The sequence below is a fragment of the Crocuta crocuta genome, unplaced genomic scaffold (assembly GCF_008692635.1).
Source record: "Crocuta crocuta isolate KB4526 unplaced genomic scaffold, BGI_CrCroc_1.0 scaffold562, whole genome shotgun sequence".
NCBI classification, from domain to species: Eukaryota; Metazoa; Chordata; class Mammalia; order Carnivora; family Hyaenidae; genus Crocuta; species Crocuta crocuta.
The window spans coordinates 2251204-2267556 of NW_027531012.1; the positions used below are offsets into that span (position 1 = coordinate 2251204).

The following is a 16353-nucleotide window of genomic DNA, read 5'->3' on the forward strand; positions in this document are numbered from 1 at the left end:
TTGAAATAATTAAAAAGACTTATATTTTTACATACAGATGATCAGTAAATAATGGGGTCACACAATATGTTCAACATATTCCTAGAAGTATTTATGAATTAATTCAATCAATCATTAACTATTAATGAGTGCCTAGTATGTGCACCATGCATTTGAAGGAGTGTCCATACATGTCTCTCAAGGAGTCTTATCAAGGAGTTTATAAAGTTGTTAAGATCATAAAATATAGATACATAAGCCTCTCACCAGGCAACTTCATGAGAGTAACGTTGTGATTAAACCCTGTATGGCAATCCCTCATGCACTACTGTAATGCCTAGGGAAGGCATGATGATCTGGAAACCCAACTACTTCCTTAAAATAATCCAACTTTACAAGGATTATCCTGAAGACTTCACTGTGGGAGCAGACAGCATGGGCTCCAAGCAGATGTAGCAAATTGGCATGCCCCTTGCTGGGAAAGCTGTGGTCCTATGGGCAAGAACATCATGATTCACAAGGCCATCTGAGGGCATCTGGAGGACATCTCAGCTCTGGAGAAACTGTTGACCCATATCTAGGGAATGTGGGCTTTATGTTCACCAAGAAGGTGAACTGAGATCAGAGCTCTGATCACTGAGATCAGAGACATGCTATTAGACAAAAAAGTGCCAGCAGCTGCCTCTTCTCATGGCTTAACCCCACATGATATCACTGCACCAGTCCAGAACACTGGTATGGGACTAAAGAAAATCTCCTTCTTCCAGGCTTTATAAATCACCAGTTCTAAATCTCTAGGAGAACCATTGAACCACTGAACCATTAAAATACTGAGAACTTGAAATACTGAGTGATGTGCAAATGATTAAGACTGGTGAGAAAGTGGGAGCTAGCAAAGCCATACTGCTGACCATCTCTGCCTTCTCCTTTGGGTTGATCATCCAGAGGGTTGTTTTGATGATGGCAACATCTACAACCCTGAAGTGCTTGATATCACAGAGGAAGTTGCATTTACTTCCTGGAGGGTGTTTGCCACGTTGCTAGTGTATGTTTACAGATTGGTTACCCCACTGTTCCACCAGTACCCCATCCTATTATCAGTGGGTACAAATGGGGTCTGCCTTTGTGGAGACTGATCAGATATGTTCACTTGCTGAAAAGATCAAGGTCTTTGTGGCTGATCCACCTGCATGTGAGTTTAATCTCACTTTATATCCCATGGACGTTAAAAGAATAAAAAGAGGATACTATTAAAAACTCTATGCCCATAAATTTGATAGCCCCTCGATGTGATGGATCAATTCCTCAAAAGACACAATCTGTTAAAATTCAAATGAAAAGAAATAGACAATCTGATTAGATCTATGGCCATTAATGAAATTGAATCAATGCTAATCAATTAGCTAATTTGGGAAGCTAATACTTCCCAAACAGAAAGTAACAGGACTAGGTTGACTCACTGGTGAATTCTACCAAATATTTAAGAAACTGTATCAGTCCTCTGCAATCTCTTCCCAGAAGACAAAAGTAGGATTCCTTCTTAACTCATTCTATGAGGTTATCTTTACCCTAATACCAAAGCCACACCAAAACATTAAAAGAAATGATATCTATAAGTCCATATGTCTCATGAACATATATGCAAACATCCTCAAAAAATATTAGCAAACAGAATGCAGTAATGTATAAAAAATTATATACTACAAATAAATGGGATTTATTCCATATATGTAAGGTTGGTTCACCATTTGAAAATCAATTATGTAATCTATTACATCCACAGAAGAAAAATCACATAACCATGCAAACAAATGCAGAGAAGACATTGGCCAAAATAGACCACCCACCCATGATAAAAAATTTCAGTAAATTTGGAATAGAGGGCAACTTCCTCAATTTGATAATGAATGTCAACAAAAACTTACACCTAACATAATACTTAATAGTTTGAAACTGGAATTTCTCTTGTTAAAATTAAGAGGAAGACAAAGATGTGTTCTCCTCATCCTAAATTTCAACATTGTACTGGACACCCTAGCTAATGCAATAAAACAAGAAAAGGGAAAAATAAAATACACACAGACTACGAAGGAAGAAATAAAACTGTTTAACAGAAGACACTGTCATCTATAACAATATCTGAAAGAATCACATAATGAAAACCTACTGGACCTAAAAACAATTATAGCAGGTTGCAAGATACAATGTTAATATACAAAATTTTCTACAATATGGAATTTTTATACTGGCTATAATAAAGAAGGAATAACAGAATTAATTGCTACTACTATATTGTTTTAAATAAGTGAATAATATAATTAGTATAATTATCTCAAGCAAATTTAAATTGGGTTTCTATTACTCTCTATGTGCTAAACAGTATGATGGGTGATATACAAATATTTTTTTAGGAATCACAGTGGGTGTCAGATAATATTTATTTTACAACTCAAGTTTGTGTAACAGGAGAGTCCAGTCATCCATATGAAACCTGGCATAGGCTCAGAAAGACATTTTTGATAAATTGCCATTACTCCATTAAATATACTCTTTTTTAAATTTTTTTAATCTTTTGTTTATTTCTGAGAGAAAGAGACAGACAGCATGAGCAGGGGAGGGTCAGAGAGAGACACACACAGAATCTGAAGCAGGCTCCAGGCTCTGAGATAGCTGTCAGCAAAGAGCCCAACACAGGGCTTGAACCCACAAACCGTGAGATCATGACCTGAGCTGAAGTCAGATGCTAAACCAACTAGGTGCCCCTAAAACACTCTTAAAATCAGTGAAAGGGAATTCATATGCTTGGTAGCTGTATCAAAGAGAAAATAGAACAAAAGTTAGACTGAAACAAAGTCTAACCTTTGATAATGAACAGTAACATTTTATACTCTGTTTTGGAAAATGGTCATCCAGATGTCACTTGAGTTTTTTGATTATGGAATATAATATACTACTACTATAATATACTACTTTTTAAGTTTTTTATCCCATAGAACAAGAAGGGATAAAATATTTAAAGGCAGCTGTATGTTTCTCATGTATTTCCAGTCTTCAATTCTATCTCTTTAATAGTGAGGTTTCCAGATATCTTATCCATCTGTTTACATATTCCTTTAAAAAGAAAAGTAATGCTTTACTTATTTTTGAAAGAGAGAGAGAGACAGCGTGAGCAGGGGAGGGTCCAAGAGAGAAGGAGACACAGAATCTGAAACAGGCTCCAGGCTCTGAACTGGCAGTCAGCACAGAGCCCTATGCGAGGCTGGAACCCACGAACCACGAGATCATGACCTGACCTGAAGTCGGACTCTTAACCATCTAAGCCACCCAGGCGCCCCTGTTTACATATTTTTGAGTGATTCATAATATTTCTCTCAGAATAGAACAAAATATTCCAAGTATAATCTGATCAGTGATATTCTTTTAGGACTATTACTTTCACAGACTCCAGTGAATAAATATTTTGCTCCCATTTGTGGTTTCAAACATCCTACACTGAGTTTTCTAGTCTTGGTACCTGATCACAAAAATTCAAGATCGTGGCCTACATAGGAAATGAGATCATGCAGTTCTATTAAACCAGAAATACAAGGCTATTAAACTTTGGTTATTTTTTTTTCTATTGGACTGTAAATTTTCTATTGAATATGTTAAGTTTGTTAAATGCTTGGAAAATATGTTCCTCAAATTATGGTTTAATCTTTTACTTGGTTACGATATTTTACCTTATGTTAAAAGTAGTTTATAAGTAAGGGATCATGGTGCTCTTTCATTTTATAGTTTCTAAATTTTCATAGTTTTCCAAATCTTGATTAAGAAAGTTGTCTAACTTCCAGGTTACATATTTATTCTCCTAAATCTTCTTTAAGATATTGTTATTTTACTTTTATATGAAAAATTTTTATAAACCTAAATTTGATTTTGTTTGTGGTATGTGAGAAAGGTCCAAAGGTATATCCTGCTTCATGAAAAGTAACTTGAACCAGCATTGTTTTTTTTTTTTTTTTTTGCTTTTGAATTGAAATAGTACCTTTTAATATATTAAATATGCTTATGTACTGGGCCTTATTTTTGGACTCTTTGCTTATATATGTTATTTCCAGAATATTTTTTGTTATATGAACTTATAGTATATGTTAAGTTGAGCGATGTTCCCTTCTCAAAATTGTTGTCTTAGTTATTATCAGATAATTAGGTTTTCCTATACTTAAGATAATTTTAAAATTTAAAAATCATGTTAGAATTATATTTGGTTGACTGGTGAGATCGTCTGGGCCTGTGGATGGTATAGCTCTTTCCTTGGCATCTCCCTGCTACAGATCTTCGTAGACAATCTTCTGGAATGTAATCTTCAGTAAATTGGGCCCATTCTAGGTCTTGAAGTCCTTTTTTCCGGTTCTTCCACTTCCTACCTCTACCCAGCAGAAAGCACGTTCCCATCTTTTTGTTTTCCTGATACAATGACCTTCAAAGCCCAATTAGAGAGGATGGAATTACCCTTCAAATTAGAGCCTCAGACATTTAGTAGCATAAAATTGGCTTTACTAAGCAAGGCCTGTTTGGTTGCTTAGAAGCATGATGCTTTGTTTTTTTAAACAGCAACTAAACAAGTTGCATTTTGATATAAAAAACAGGTCGACTATTTTTTCCTTCTGTATAATATCCTACTTTCTCACCCTTACACAAACAAGAATGATTGTCAGTTGTCTACCATTTGCACACATTCTGAAGTCTGTTTTTTATTTTAGTTTTTCAAAATTTGCTTGAGTGTTACAGAACCATTGGCTGAATGTAAAGAGAGAAAATATTCACCCAGAATTTCCCTGCCATTCCTAACAATTTATTTTTATGTGTTTCATGTTCCCTTCCAGTTTTTGTCCCCATGAACACAGAATTCAAATAGTCATAACCATAGTGTAGCTCTCATTTTGAGTTCTGCATTTTTCTACTTAGTATTAATTATATCATAAGCATTTTTCCATGTTTCAAAAATCATCATAATTATCCGTTTTAATGACTATAGAAGTTCATCAAGAGGGAAGTAGATTACTTAACCCTTGTTCTGCTGTGGGGCCTTTTGTGACAGACACTTTCAGAGTTTTGTTTCTCCTTCATGGTTGCCCTTGATGTCATGTGTCTCTTCTTTCCTCAGGGTGAGGGGTGGGGGGCAAGCACCAAAGCAATAGGGAACAGGAGGAGGAGAAAACACCAGGAGAACCAAGCAGAGGAAGTTGAAAGAAGCCTACTTTGCACATCCGTAAAGACTCCTAGAGGTGAGAGCTGGAAGGAAGCCTGGCCCTTACCCAATAAGCTGGTTCACTAATGGATATTTTGGAGAATGACTTGTTCGGTTGCATTGTGGAATGGCTTTCAATGCCTAGAGGAAAGATGGCTATAGGGAACTGAGGAAACAAACCAAAACAAAGCAAAGCAAAGCAAAACAAAACAAAACAAAACTTAATCTATCAGTTTTAACTTCTCTGGCCATCAAAATTAATTCCCAAATACAACTCTAAGTTCTACAAATATAGATAACATTTTTGTTAATCAAATATTTAGTGATAATTAGAGGTAACACAATAACTTGAGAAGATCGCAACTATAATAATGTTTCTTAAGTTTCACAAGCTCTAAGCCTACAAGATGCTCCATATGACAAAGGTCCCTTGACAAAAACTGTGTGGTAAACAGTGCTGCTGCATGCTACATCCTTTTGGGGGTATTCACAACACCCATTTAATGTATGCAATGTTCTAAAAAGTCCTGCAGAAATGAAAGCTGCTTAGGTTTGAATAACCTGGTGTTTCCTAAGGCCACAGGGCCCTTTTGTCTTATGGTACCTCCAGTAGTCAGAATTTAATCAGCAAAATGAAAATAAGATAGATAATTTGGAGAGCATTGACCACAGAGGCTTATGTTAAAAAGTGTAGGGAAAGTTGAAAGAGCCAAAAAGTGTTGCAACCCAGAGATTTGTTACTACGGGAATTACCTGCAATTCTAAAAGTTGGACGTGATCTTTCCAGAAGTTTATTGTTTCTGTAATCTTAGGGGTGCATAGACAGGGCATGGTGGGATCCAATAGGTGGTGGGACCACTGGGGATGCTAAGCTCTAGTGCTGGATGATGCAAGTGACATGAGCTATGAGTGCTGGATCTGTGGAAGGACTCTGAGCCCACAGCTCTTTCCTTGATTGGTGTTCTCTTCTGTGATGACCATCTTTCTTGTCCCCATGATCTCTGTCTCCTGGTGTTATGCTTGTGAATATGTCATGTTATCTAGTGAAAGTGACATTGCAGATGTCTAATTACTAAAAGTTACTAATTAGTTGACCTTATGACAGGGAGCTTATCCTGGACTACTTGGCATGGTTTCAAATGACCTCATGAGCCCCTAAAAGTAGAAAAGGAAGTCAGAATGGGAGTCATAAAAATTCAAAACATGAGAAGATTCAGTGAGCCATTGCTGGCTTTGAAGATGGAGGGGCTAGGAACCAAGGAATGTGAGCAGTGTCCAGAAGCTAAGAACAGCCACCAGTTGACAACCAGCAAGGAAACCTCAGGGATCTCAGTCCTACAATTTCATAAGAGTAAATTCCTTTTTAAATGTGTTCAGTTTTATTGAGAAATAATTGAAATACATCACTCTATAAGTTTAAGGCATGCAGCATGAAGGTTTGATTTACATATATTGTGAAAAATTACCATGATAGGTTCAGCTAACATCCATCTTTTCATATGGATACAATAAAAAGAAAAGAAAAAGAAAATTATTTGTGATGAGAACTCTTGGGATTTATTTTCTTAATAACTTTCCTATTTATAATACAGCAGTGTTAATTAGAATCATCAGGTTGTACTTTATATCCCTAGTGCTTATTTATCTTATAACCAGAAGTTTGTGTCTTTTGACCATCTTTTTTTCTAATTCCTTCTACCCCATCATCTGCCTCTGGTAACCACAAATATGATCACTTTTTCTGTACTTTATTTTTTTAGATTCCCCATATAAATGATCATACAGTGCAAACAGTGTTTGTCTTTCTTTGTTTGTCTGACTTGTTTCACTTAGCATATTTTTTATGTCCATCCTCATTGTCACAAATGTTAAGGTATTTTTCCATTTTAATGGCTGAATAAATGTTTTAAATGTTTGTCTTTTTCTGTTTGCCTTGTTTCACTTAGCATAATGTTTTCTAGGTCCAACTATGCTGTCACAAATGGTAAGATATTTTCCCTTTTTAACAGCTGAATAATATTCCTGTGTGTGTGTGTGTGTGTTTTTGTGTGTGTGTGTGTGTGTAACAACTTCTGTATCCATTCACCTATAGATAGGCACTTAGATATTTTTCCATGTCTTGGTTATTGTAAATGACACTGCTATGAACATGGGTGTGCAGATATCTTTTTGAGTTAATGTTTATGTTTCTTTTCTTAAGTTCTATGCCCAGAAATGAACTTATTGGATGATATGGTAGTCCTATTTTTAATTTTTTGAAGATATTCCACACTATTTTCCATTTTGACTTTACCATGTATAATCCCATCAATGCCATAGTCCAGCTCCGGCCAGGTCTAGGGGTCCCTGAAGGATGGACGATGTCAGTGAGAGAAAGTGAGAGAGCCCCAAGATTCTTTCTAATTACCAGGCAGGCATCTCTGCCCTGTCGGATTTGGTGTCTTTATTTATAGGTCAAATGTTAACATGGCATCAGAAAATGAAATTTTCACAATGGATAGTTCTCTGTGATAAGATCTTTTGGAAAATGTACAAAAACAGGTTTTACAGAAATATTCTTGCAGAACTACCCCAATTATAGTGAGGTTGAGTAACTAAGAAAGTAACAGGGTGTTCTTAGTGAAAAACAGGATAGCATACACATTTTAATAATGCTAAGATTAAGTCATAGGTTAAGTTTAGATACTCTTATCCATCCTCATCACAGCTGCCAGTGTAAGGGAAGGTATTTGTGGAATGTAGGCCTTAGCAAAGGGGTTGCTATACATCATCAGTTAGTAAAGGTATACGTAGTAACTTATGTTCTGCCCTTATCTGTTCCTTCTCTCTAAATTAGGCTCTTTGTCTCCAGGCAAGACTTGATTTTCCAGTTATATTCTTTATGGCACCAGAAAGCCAACCATACCTTTAAAGAGTTTAGCTCATTTTCAATACATAGAATAGTCTCTTTGAGTGTATTTACCATTGTGTCTAGTTTTTTGTCTATGATTTCTTGAATAGCTAAGGCATGAGAAACATTTTTGGTTAGTTGATTTGAGCTGTATGAACCTCTTGGACTAACGCAATGGTAGAAACAGAATTGTACACATAAAGGTCAATCTTCTATGAGTAAAGGTCATTAGCCTGTTCATAGCTCAAGGGAAAGTATGGAGGAAAACAGGACCTGCTGGAGACACGATGCCTGTTCCCATAACCGAAAGAAGTTCCCATAATAAGTTCCTTGACAAAGTGCAATCATCATACCAGGGCCAGAATAAGGGGACAAGTCACTCCCAATACCGATCGACAAGGTACCTTGGGGGTCGGTGCTCAGGAAGAAATAATTGAGTGGGAGTGGATATTGGTCGTTGTCTGGTGGCAAGAGACCATGCAACTAGCTTTAACCTCACCAGGAGCTTTCTCAACTACTGGGCTCAGAATGGCTCCCAACACATCAAGAGTGCACGAGAGTTCCCTTCTCTCCACATCCATGTCCACATTTGCTATCTATTGTCCTTTTTATGATGACTATTCTAACAGGCCTTAGGTGTTATCTCATTGTGAATTTAATAAATTTGCATTTCCTTAATGACTAGTGCCATTGAGTGTCTTTTCATGTATCTGTTTTACTTTCATATATCTTTTTTGGAGAAATGTTTATTTAGATCTTTGCACATTTTAAAATTTGGATTGTTTTGCTTTTGAATGAGTTCTTTGTATATTTTGAATATTAACTCCTAATCAGATATAGGCAAATATCTTTTTCCCATTTCATAGGTTGTCTTTTCACTGTGTAGAAAGTTTTTAGTTTGATGTAGTCCCACTTATTTATTTTTGATTTTTTGGCTTGTGCACTAAATGTCATATTCAAAAATTCATTACGAAGCTCCATGTCAAGGAGCTTTATTCCTATGTTTTCTGCTAGGAGTGTCATGATTTCAAGTACTACATTAAGCCTTTAAACATTTTGAATAAATTTTTGGAGTGATATAAGGTATGAGTCTAGTTTTCTTCTTTTACATGTGAATATCTGATTATTCCAACACCATTTATTGAAAGAACTATCTTGTCTCTTTGGGTATTCTTGGCTTCTTTGTAAAATATTAGTTGACTATATATATGTATGCTTGGATTAATTTCTGGACTCTTGAGTCTGTTCCATTGGTCTGTTTGTCTGTTTTTATGCCAGTACCGTACTGTTTTGATGACTATAGATTTATAATATAGCATGAAATCAGAAACTGTGATGCTTCTTCTTTCTCAGGATTTCTTTGCTATTTGGAGTCTTTTATGGTTCACATAAATTTTAGAGTTCTTTTTACTTCTATAAAAAATGCTATTGGAATATTAGAGGGGATTTCATTGAATCTATAGAACATTTTTGTAGTATTGACTTTTTAACAATATTAATTCTTATAATCCATTAACACAGGATATCTTTCCATTTATTTATATCTTTTTCAATTTCTTTCATCAATATGTTGTAGTTTTACTGTACAGGTCTTTCATCTCCTTGGTTAAATATATTCTTATATATATTTTTTTTTGGTGCCATTGCAAATAGTATTGGTTTTTTTTCTCAGAAAATTTATTGTTCATATATTGAAAGAGTAATTTTGTATGTTGATTTTATGTATTTTTGTGTTTTATATATTATATATATTTATATGTATATATAATACACACACACACACACACACACACACGTCTGTGAGATTNTAAATCCACTGTTTCCTTATTGATTCTCTGTCTGAATGACCTACCCATTGTCGAAAGTGGGTATAAAAACCTCAAACTATTATTGTATTATTGTTTATTTTTCCTTTTACCTCTGTTAGCTTTTGCTTTATATACTTAGGTGCTTTGATGTTGAGTGCATAAATATTTACAATTGTATCTTCTTGGTATATTGACTTCTTTATCATTATATAATGACCTTCTTTGTCTTTTTTTGCCATTTTTAGAGTCTTTTTTTCTGAGANTACCATATCTTTTCTATTGTTGTCATTACCATTTATTTGAAATGTCTTTTTCCATCCCTTCACTCTTAGTCCATGTGTGTCTTTAAGGCTAAAGTGAGCCTTTTTTTGGATTGTTGGATCTTGTTTTCTATCTATTCAGCCATTCTATGTCTTTACATTAAATAATTCAGTCCACTTATATTTAAAGTAATTATTGGTAGGTAAAGACTTACTATTGAAATTTTAATTATTTCCTGGTTGTTTTGTATTTTGTTGTTTTTGTTTTGTTTATCCTGTTGCCCTTTTTCTGTTTTGGTGTCTTTTGGTATCAGTATATTTTGACTTCTTTTTACATTTTTTTTAAAAGCTTGTCCTTTTTTTTTTTTTTTTGAGAAAGAGAAAAAGTGTGAGCATGGAAGTGGCAGAGAGGGAGAGAAGGAAAATCCCATGCAGGCTCTACACTGCCAACCTGGAGCCTGATGCGAGGCTTGAATCCACGAATTGTGAGATCATGACCTGGGCTGAAACCAAGAGCCAAAGCCTTAACTGACTGAGCCACCCAGGTGCCTCATTTTGACTTCTTATCATGTTATTTTGGGTATTTAATACAGAATTTTCCCTTGTGGTTACCATATGACTTACAAGAAATATCTTATTAGTCTTTTTAAAACTGATAAGAACTTATCAATAGGATAAGTTCTTCTATTGAAGAACTTCAATAGAATTTATTCACTTTACACTTTAATTTCTTCTCTGTCTCATAATTTAGGTTATTGTTGTTACAATCTAGATATTTTTAAACTATGTACCTAATAGATTATTATAGCTATGGTTATTAGTATTACTTTTTATTTTTTAAACTTTTAAACTAGAGTTGTAAGTGAATGATACATCACTATTAAGATATTGCAGACTCTGTGATAACATATTTAGCATTGCTGGTGAGATTTACACTAGCTTTTTTTGTTATTATGATGTTTATGAGCATTATTTCCACTCAAAGAGCTCCCTCGGCATTTTTTTGTGAGGCAGGTATGGTGGTAATGAACTCCCTCAGCTTTTCTTTGGGAAAGGTTATAACACATTCATTTCTGAAGAACAGCTTCACTAGGTATAGAATTCTTGGTTGATAGTTATTTTCTTTCAATGTTTTGATTATGTTATTCTATTCTTTACTGTCCTGAAAAGTTTCTGTTGAAAAACCTGCTGATAATCTTATCAGCATTGCTTACGTGTAACTTCTCTTTTTTTGTCTTTGCTGCTCTTAAAATTCCTTTTGTTTTTGTCTTCAACTTTTGACAATTTAATTACAGTATGTCTTAGTGTGGTTCTATTTATATTCAATATATGTGGAGTCTATAGAGCAAGTTCTAATAATTTTAATAGAGTTTCTTAAATTTTCTCTTACTTTCAAAAAAATTAAAATATAGCTCTCTTTTATTTTCATTGATTGCTTAAATTTCTTATTGAAGCCTACATAACGTTCAATGCATTATTCTGAGTGAATGATAAATAAAAAAATATTTTGGGAAAGTTGACTCAGGAGATAATGGGAGGAGTGGCTGCTGAGCTCTGAGTACCACCTTCTTCCTCCTGTCTTGCTCTACCTCAGGCTCTGTGCCAAGTCTCCTCTGAGCTCACCTTTACCAGTCCTTGACTATATTCTAAACTTTGGCAGCATCCTATAACTCTATACTCACCAGTAGGAAGCTTTAAAATTAACTTCATGCCTTCACTGTGAAGTCAATTTATGCACCTGCACTTCTGCCTTGCTGTCCTCTTTCCCTGCTTCTACTGAAGATCTTATCTGGCTACTGCAATCTAACCACGCAGTGGGTCCCCAGTGCTTCTCAAAAACAATTCTATGCCCTACACCCAGCTCTAAATCAAAAATGAACAGCCAAATGATCCTTGCTTGGCCCTATGTACAATCACTACTAATATATCAGTAGATAGAATCATAGTATACATTAAACCTGGATTTGCCAACTTCCCCTGCACACAGTAAATTGAAATACTGTCACCAGATCTCTTCCACTTTCTGGAGACTAACTTTCTTCTAATCACGATCTTACTCTTCCCATTCCCACTAGGCCACTAGCCATCTTACAGTGAATCCATGTCAGGTAAGGGTAGATTTGGGAATTTACAGATTAAATATATGAGATAATAATCATAATTAAAATCAAGCGATTTTTTATCTTACTGGATACTTATCACATATCATATTTTTCCTAAATGTTTTACATTAACTAATTCATTTTATTCTCACAACAGCCATATGAACTATCCTAATTTTACAAATGAGGAATCAATTGACATATGAAATAGTTTTCTCCTTTTGAAAACTGGGCTTCCTTTTTCAATTTATTGTTTGTCATCCTCTTTAAGATGGCAAAGAGTATTTCATTATCAGCATAGTATGTATATATCATTTCTGCTCCCTCCAATAATGGATTACTCTATACTTTTAATTTCTCTAATCACTTTTTTATCAAGCCTTTTCCATTGTGTGTCAATATTTTCTGATATTCTTAACATTTTGTAATATTCTTTTCACTTATTTTATCTGTTTTGGTATTTCTTGTTTATATAGCTTATTTCCTTTTATAACTCAGATTCATCTGTAAACTTATTGTGTGTTCACACTGGTTCTCTAATTTAATTTCCTTTGTTTTCTCACAATGAATTGCTTAATAAAAAATTTAGTGTATTCTACCATCTTAAAAAACATAGTTTTTTTTAAAAAAATGCTCTTGCTACAATAATATATAAGTATATATATAAATCTAATTTGAGATAAATGATTGACAATGCCAACAATTATATACTGCTTTACTTTCTGAAAGCTCTTAGGATCTTCTCTCTGTGCCAGGTATATCAATATTTCAGTAAGATGTGATTAGCTGTGGGGTTTTTTTGTTTTGTTTTGTTTTGTTTTGTTTTGTGTACTTGGCTTTCAGTAAGTCCATTCAATCAGAAAACTTCAATCCTTCAGGCTGGGGAAATTTTTCTTTTCTTAGTAATAATATCACCACCCAATGTCCTTTGCTCTCTTTTCCTGAAATTCGTATTATTCAAATGCTTGATATCATGAATAAATACTTTTATTTTTATCTTTATTCCCCTTTCTCTTGTCTTTGTTACACTTCCTTGGATTTGGGAAACTCTGTGGTTTATGTTTCTTTTCAAATATACCCTTGGGGGAGAAGTCATTTGTCTAGTTAGTGTTGGGGAGGTAGCCAGGTGTTTAAATGATCCTTACATATATATTCATACATGAGTCCCATTTTCAGTCACTCTATTTCACCTCATATTGCTAGAATTCTGACATATTCTAAGGTTCTTCAAGATGAATCATCTGGCAGCTCATTGAATTCTTCCTTTAAGGATACTAAAGTTTGCCTTCCCATTTTTTTCTGATCAGTCATTTATAATTATTTAATCAAATTTCCTTCATTATATATTGTGTTTTGGATTTACAAACGTTTCCTCATTTTGTCAATGCTGGGATTAGTATTCCGATGTCTCAATTTCTTTGAAAATTTAGAGTGATTTTTAAATTAAGATTGTCAAATTATTAGAGATGCACCACTTTCAGTTGACTATTTTTATGTTTCTCTTTCTTATCCCCAGATTTGGTACAGGCTATCCTTTCTTCAGGGAAAGACTCATCTTACAGTGTCCTTTACTTTTCTGTCATAGCAAGGATCACTCTCATTGGTTATCTTCCAAATGCTTGCCTGCACACAAGCTTGTAGACCTGATGAGAACAAAACCATACTGTTTATGGTTTCTCCACTAGCACAGTGTTACTCAATAAATATATGTTGAAAGGACAAATGTGTTTTTTTGTGACCTTATCCTTCACCCCACATGGACCAGTGGAAGTGGAGAGGAACAAGGTTGATGACTCTGGGCAGGCTTTCTGTCATGTCTTGGATTCACACTCCAGAAAGACAGAGTAAGAGCCAATTAGCCATGCCATCTATGCATATGGCTGTCACCATATGCCTCAGCAGAAAGTCACCAGACACAAATGCACCATCATTTCTTCTTGGAATTACAGCAGTGCTCATGCATCTGTTATTTGTCATGTATTAAATTGTTGTTTATTGCTATTTTGTAGAATGCCATAATTAAACCTCTAGAAGTTCCTCATACATTTTATGTATTTTGGAAATTTTATGTTCTTTTTATTTATCTACTCTTTCATTATCTTATTTTACTTGTCAAACTCTTAACGCTTTTTGTTTGTTTAAATTCTCCCTTGCTTCTTTAGAAACTTACTACCCCCTGCCTTATCCACCTTCTTGAAATATTTGCTTTATATAGTGGAAGGATTCTTCATCTCCTTCAATAAATACTAATATAGAGATGTTTCCTAACTGTTTTCCTCTTTTCACCTAGGCAGGCCAGTCTCCATCTCTAGTATTTGGAATAGGAGATAGCCTTAGCAGGAAGATAAATATAATACATCTTCTGGTTTCCAGCAACAGTTCCATCTGTGCCCACATGAGTCTTGCTGGCCATGACTATCCATAGGGGATATGTGGCCGTGTGGGTGCTAAGGTTTTAAGCTTTTCAACCTTTCTGTCTGTATTCCTACCCTTTCTTAAAGTATTAATGAATGTATGTCTACATTGTAAGTCTTGTTTTCATCAACAAATACACTAGCATGCACAGCCTTTCAGATCTGTATCAGCAAATTTGAAAAATCCTGTCTCCCCTCTAACAGTCCTATTTAGCTGTGCCTACTCCCCAGAGTATTCTTTTCCCCAGAGTCACCTTTTCCTTGTACAAAATAAGGCTCTCAAAACTGTAAAAACACTCACCTTGCCATCTCTCTCATTTGAACTCAAACAGCTTTAAATTATCTGATTATTTGAAACCCTTTGAAAGCTGAGTCTGAAAAATAGAAGGATTTACAATGGTCGTCTGTTGCTATTTCTTTGTCCTGTACCATTAAAAATGAGGCCGTAACTCACAAGGATGCATGGATTTCCCCTTTGGCACATTCATACACTACAAGTCATCACCGACTGAGGGTATGGACAGGTGCTCTCCTCAACAATTTTCAACCTGCTGTTAGAGGTTGGCTTCGAAATAGACCCAGGGATGATGAAAGATTTACCCTTTATAACATTTTTTTTCTCATTTTTATCCTAGCCAAACTAGAAATGAATTGGTAGAAAGAAAAAAACTGTATTAGTAAAATAAACAAGCAGTGTGTGTGTATGTGTGTGTGTGTGTGTGTATACACGTGTGAGCTCGCATATAAAGAAATCACCTTCTCTGCCCTAAATGATAATCTCTGTTACTTGGAGGATGCAAAGATTGTATTTATTTATTCTCACACATTCTACAAATGGGAGCCTTGATCAACAAGGAGAATAGACTGTCTGCATTTTGCATAACACCCTCAGATTAGGAAGCTGGCATTTGTCCTTTCTCTTAAGGGCCTTTGCCCTTCATGGCTATTAGACAAACTGATACTGATGCATCAAAAGGAAGCAAAGAAGCCCCAAGTGCCACTTTCTTTGCTTTGAGCCAATTGTCAAGTGGAACAGGGTTACAAAGGAAAAAATATCTTCCTGACCTCTACAGTGTTGAGCTTATTTCTGAAGCGTGAGATTTGATTACTCTTATTTCTCCAAGTAGAATCACCTATCGGTTTGTCAGATAAAGAGTTGAGCTATTTTTCTGTTTAAAGAGCCACACAAGATTTGTAAAGCTGTAAACTTCACAAGGCAATTCTTTTTTTGGGTGGTGTAGAATTTTTTTTTTCTGCCTACTCTGCTTGTTGTTGCCTATGTTGACTTACTTTGCTCTTACAGTATTGATCCACATAAGCTTGTTTTTATAAGCATTATCTTGGGGGCCAGATTAGAAAGTGTGTGTGTGTACAGGAAATGCGGAACAACATTTTGGACAAGAAACTTTTGAATTCTTGTCCTATTATCAGCTATATTATATCGGGGGTAGGAGAAATGGGCTTAAGTGTATTCTTTTCCTTCTTTCCTAGGTAAAGTATGTATATAAATAGCTTTAAAAATTGTAAAGGACCATACAAATAATATGGACTTATTGTAATATGACTGGTGTCTCATAAGTGCTAGTGCCTTCAATTGGTATTGTTATAATTGGTATTAAATGTAAAATTGTCCTTAACCTAGTGATTTGGAAATACAAACTAGGATT

At 34.9% G+C, this 16353-nt stretch overlaps 1 pseudogene; it reads left to right on the forward strand.

The window, feature by feature from the left end:
* The first annotated feature begins 312 nt into the window (after window positions 1–312).
* On the forward strand, window positions 313–13913 carry LOC144237158 (large ribosomal subunit protein uL10 pseudogene; annotated as a pseudogene).
* Window positions 13914–16353: the final 2440 nt, after the last annotated feature.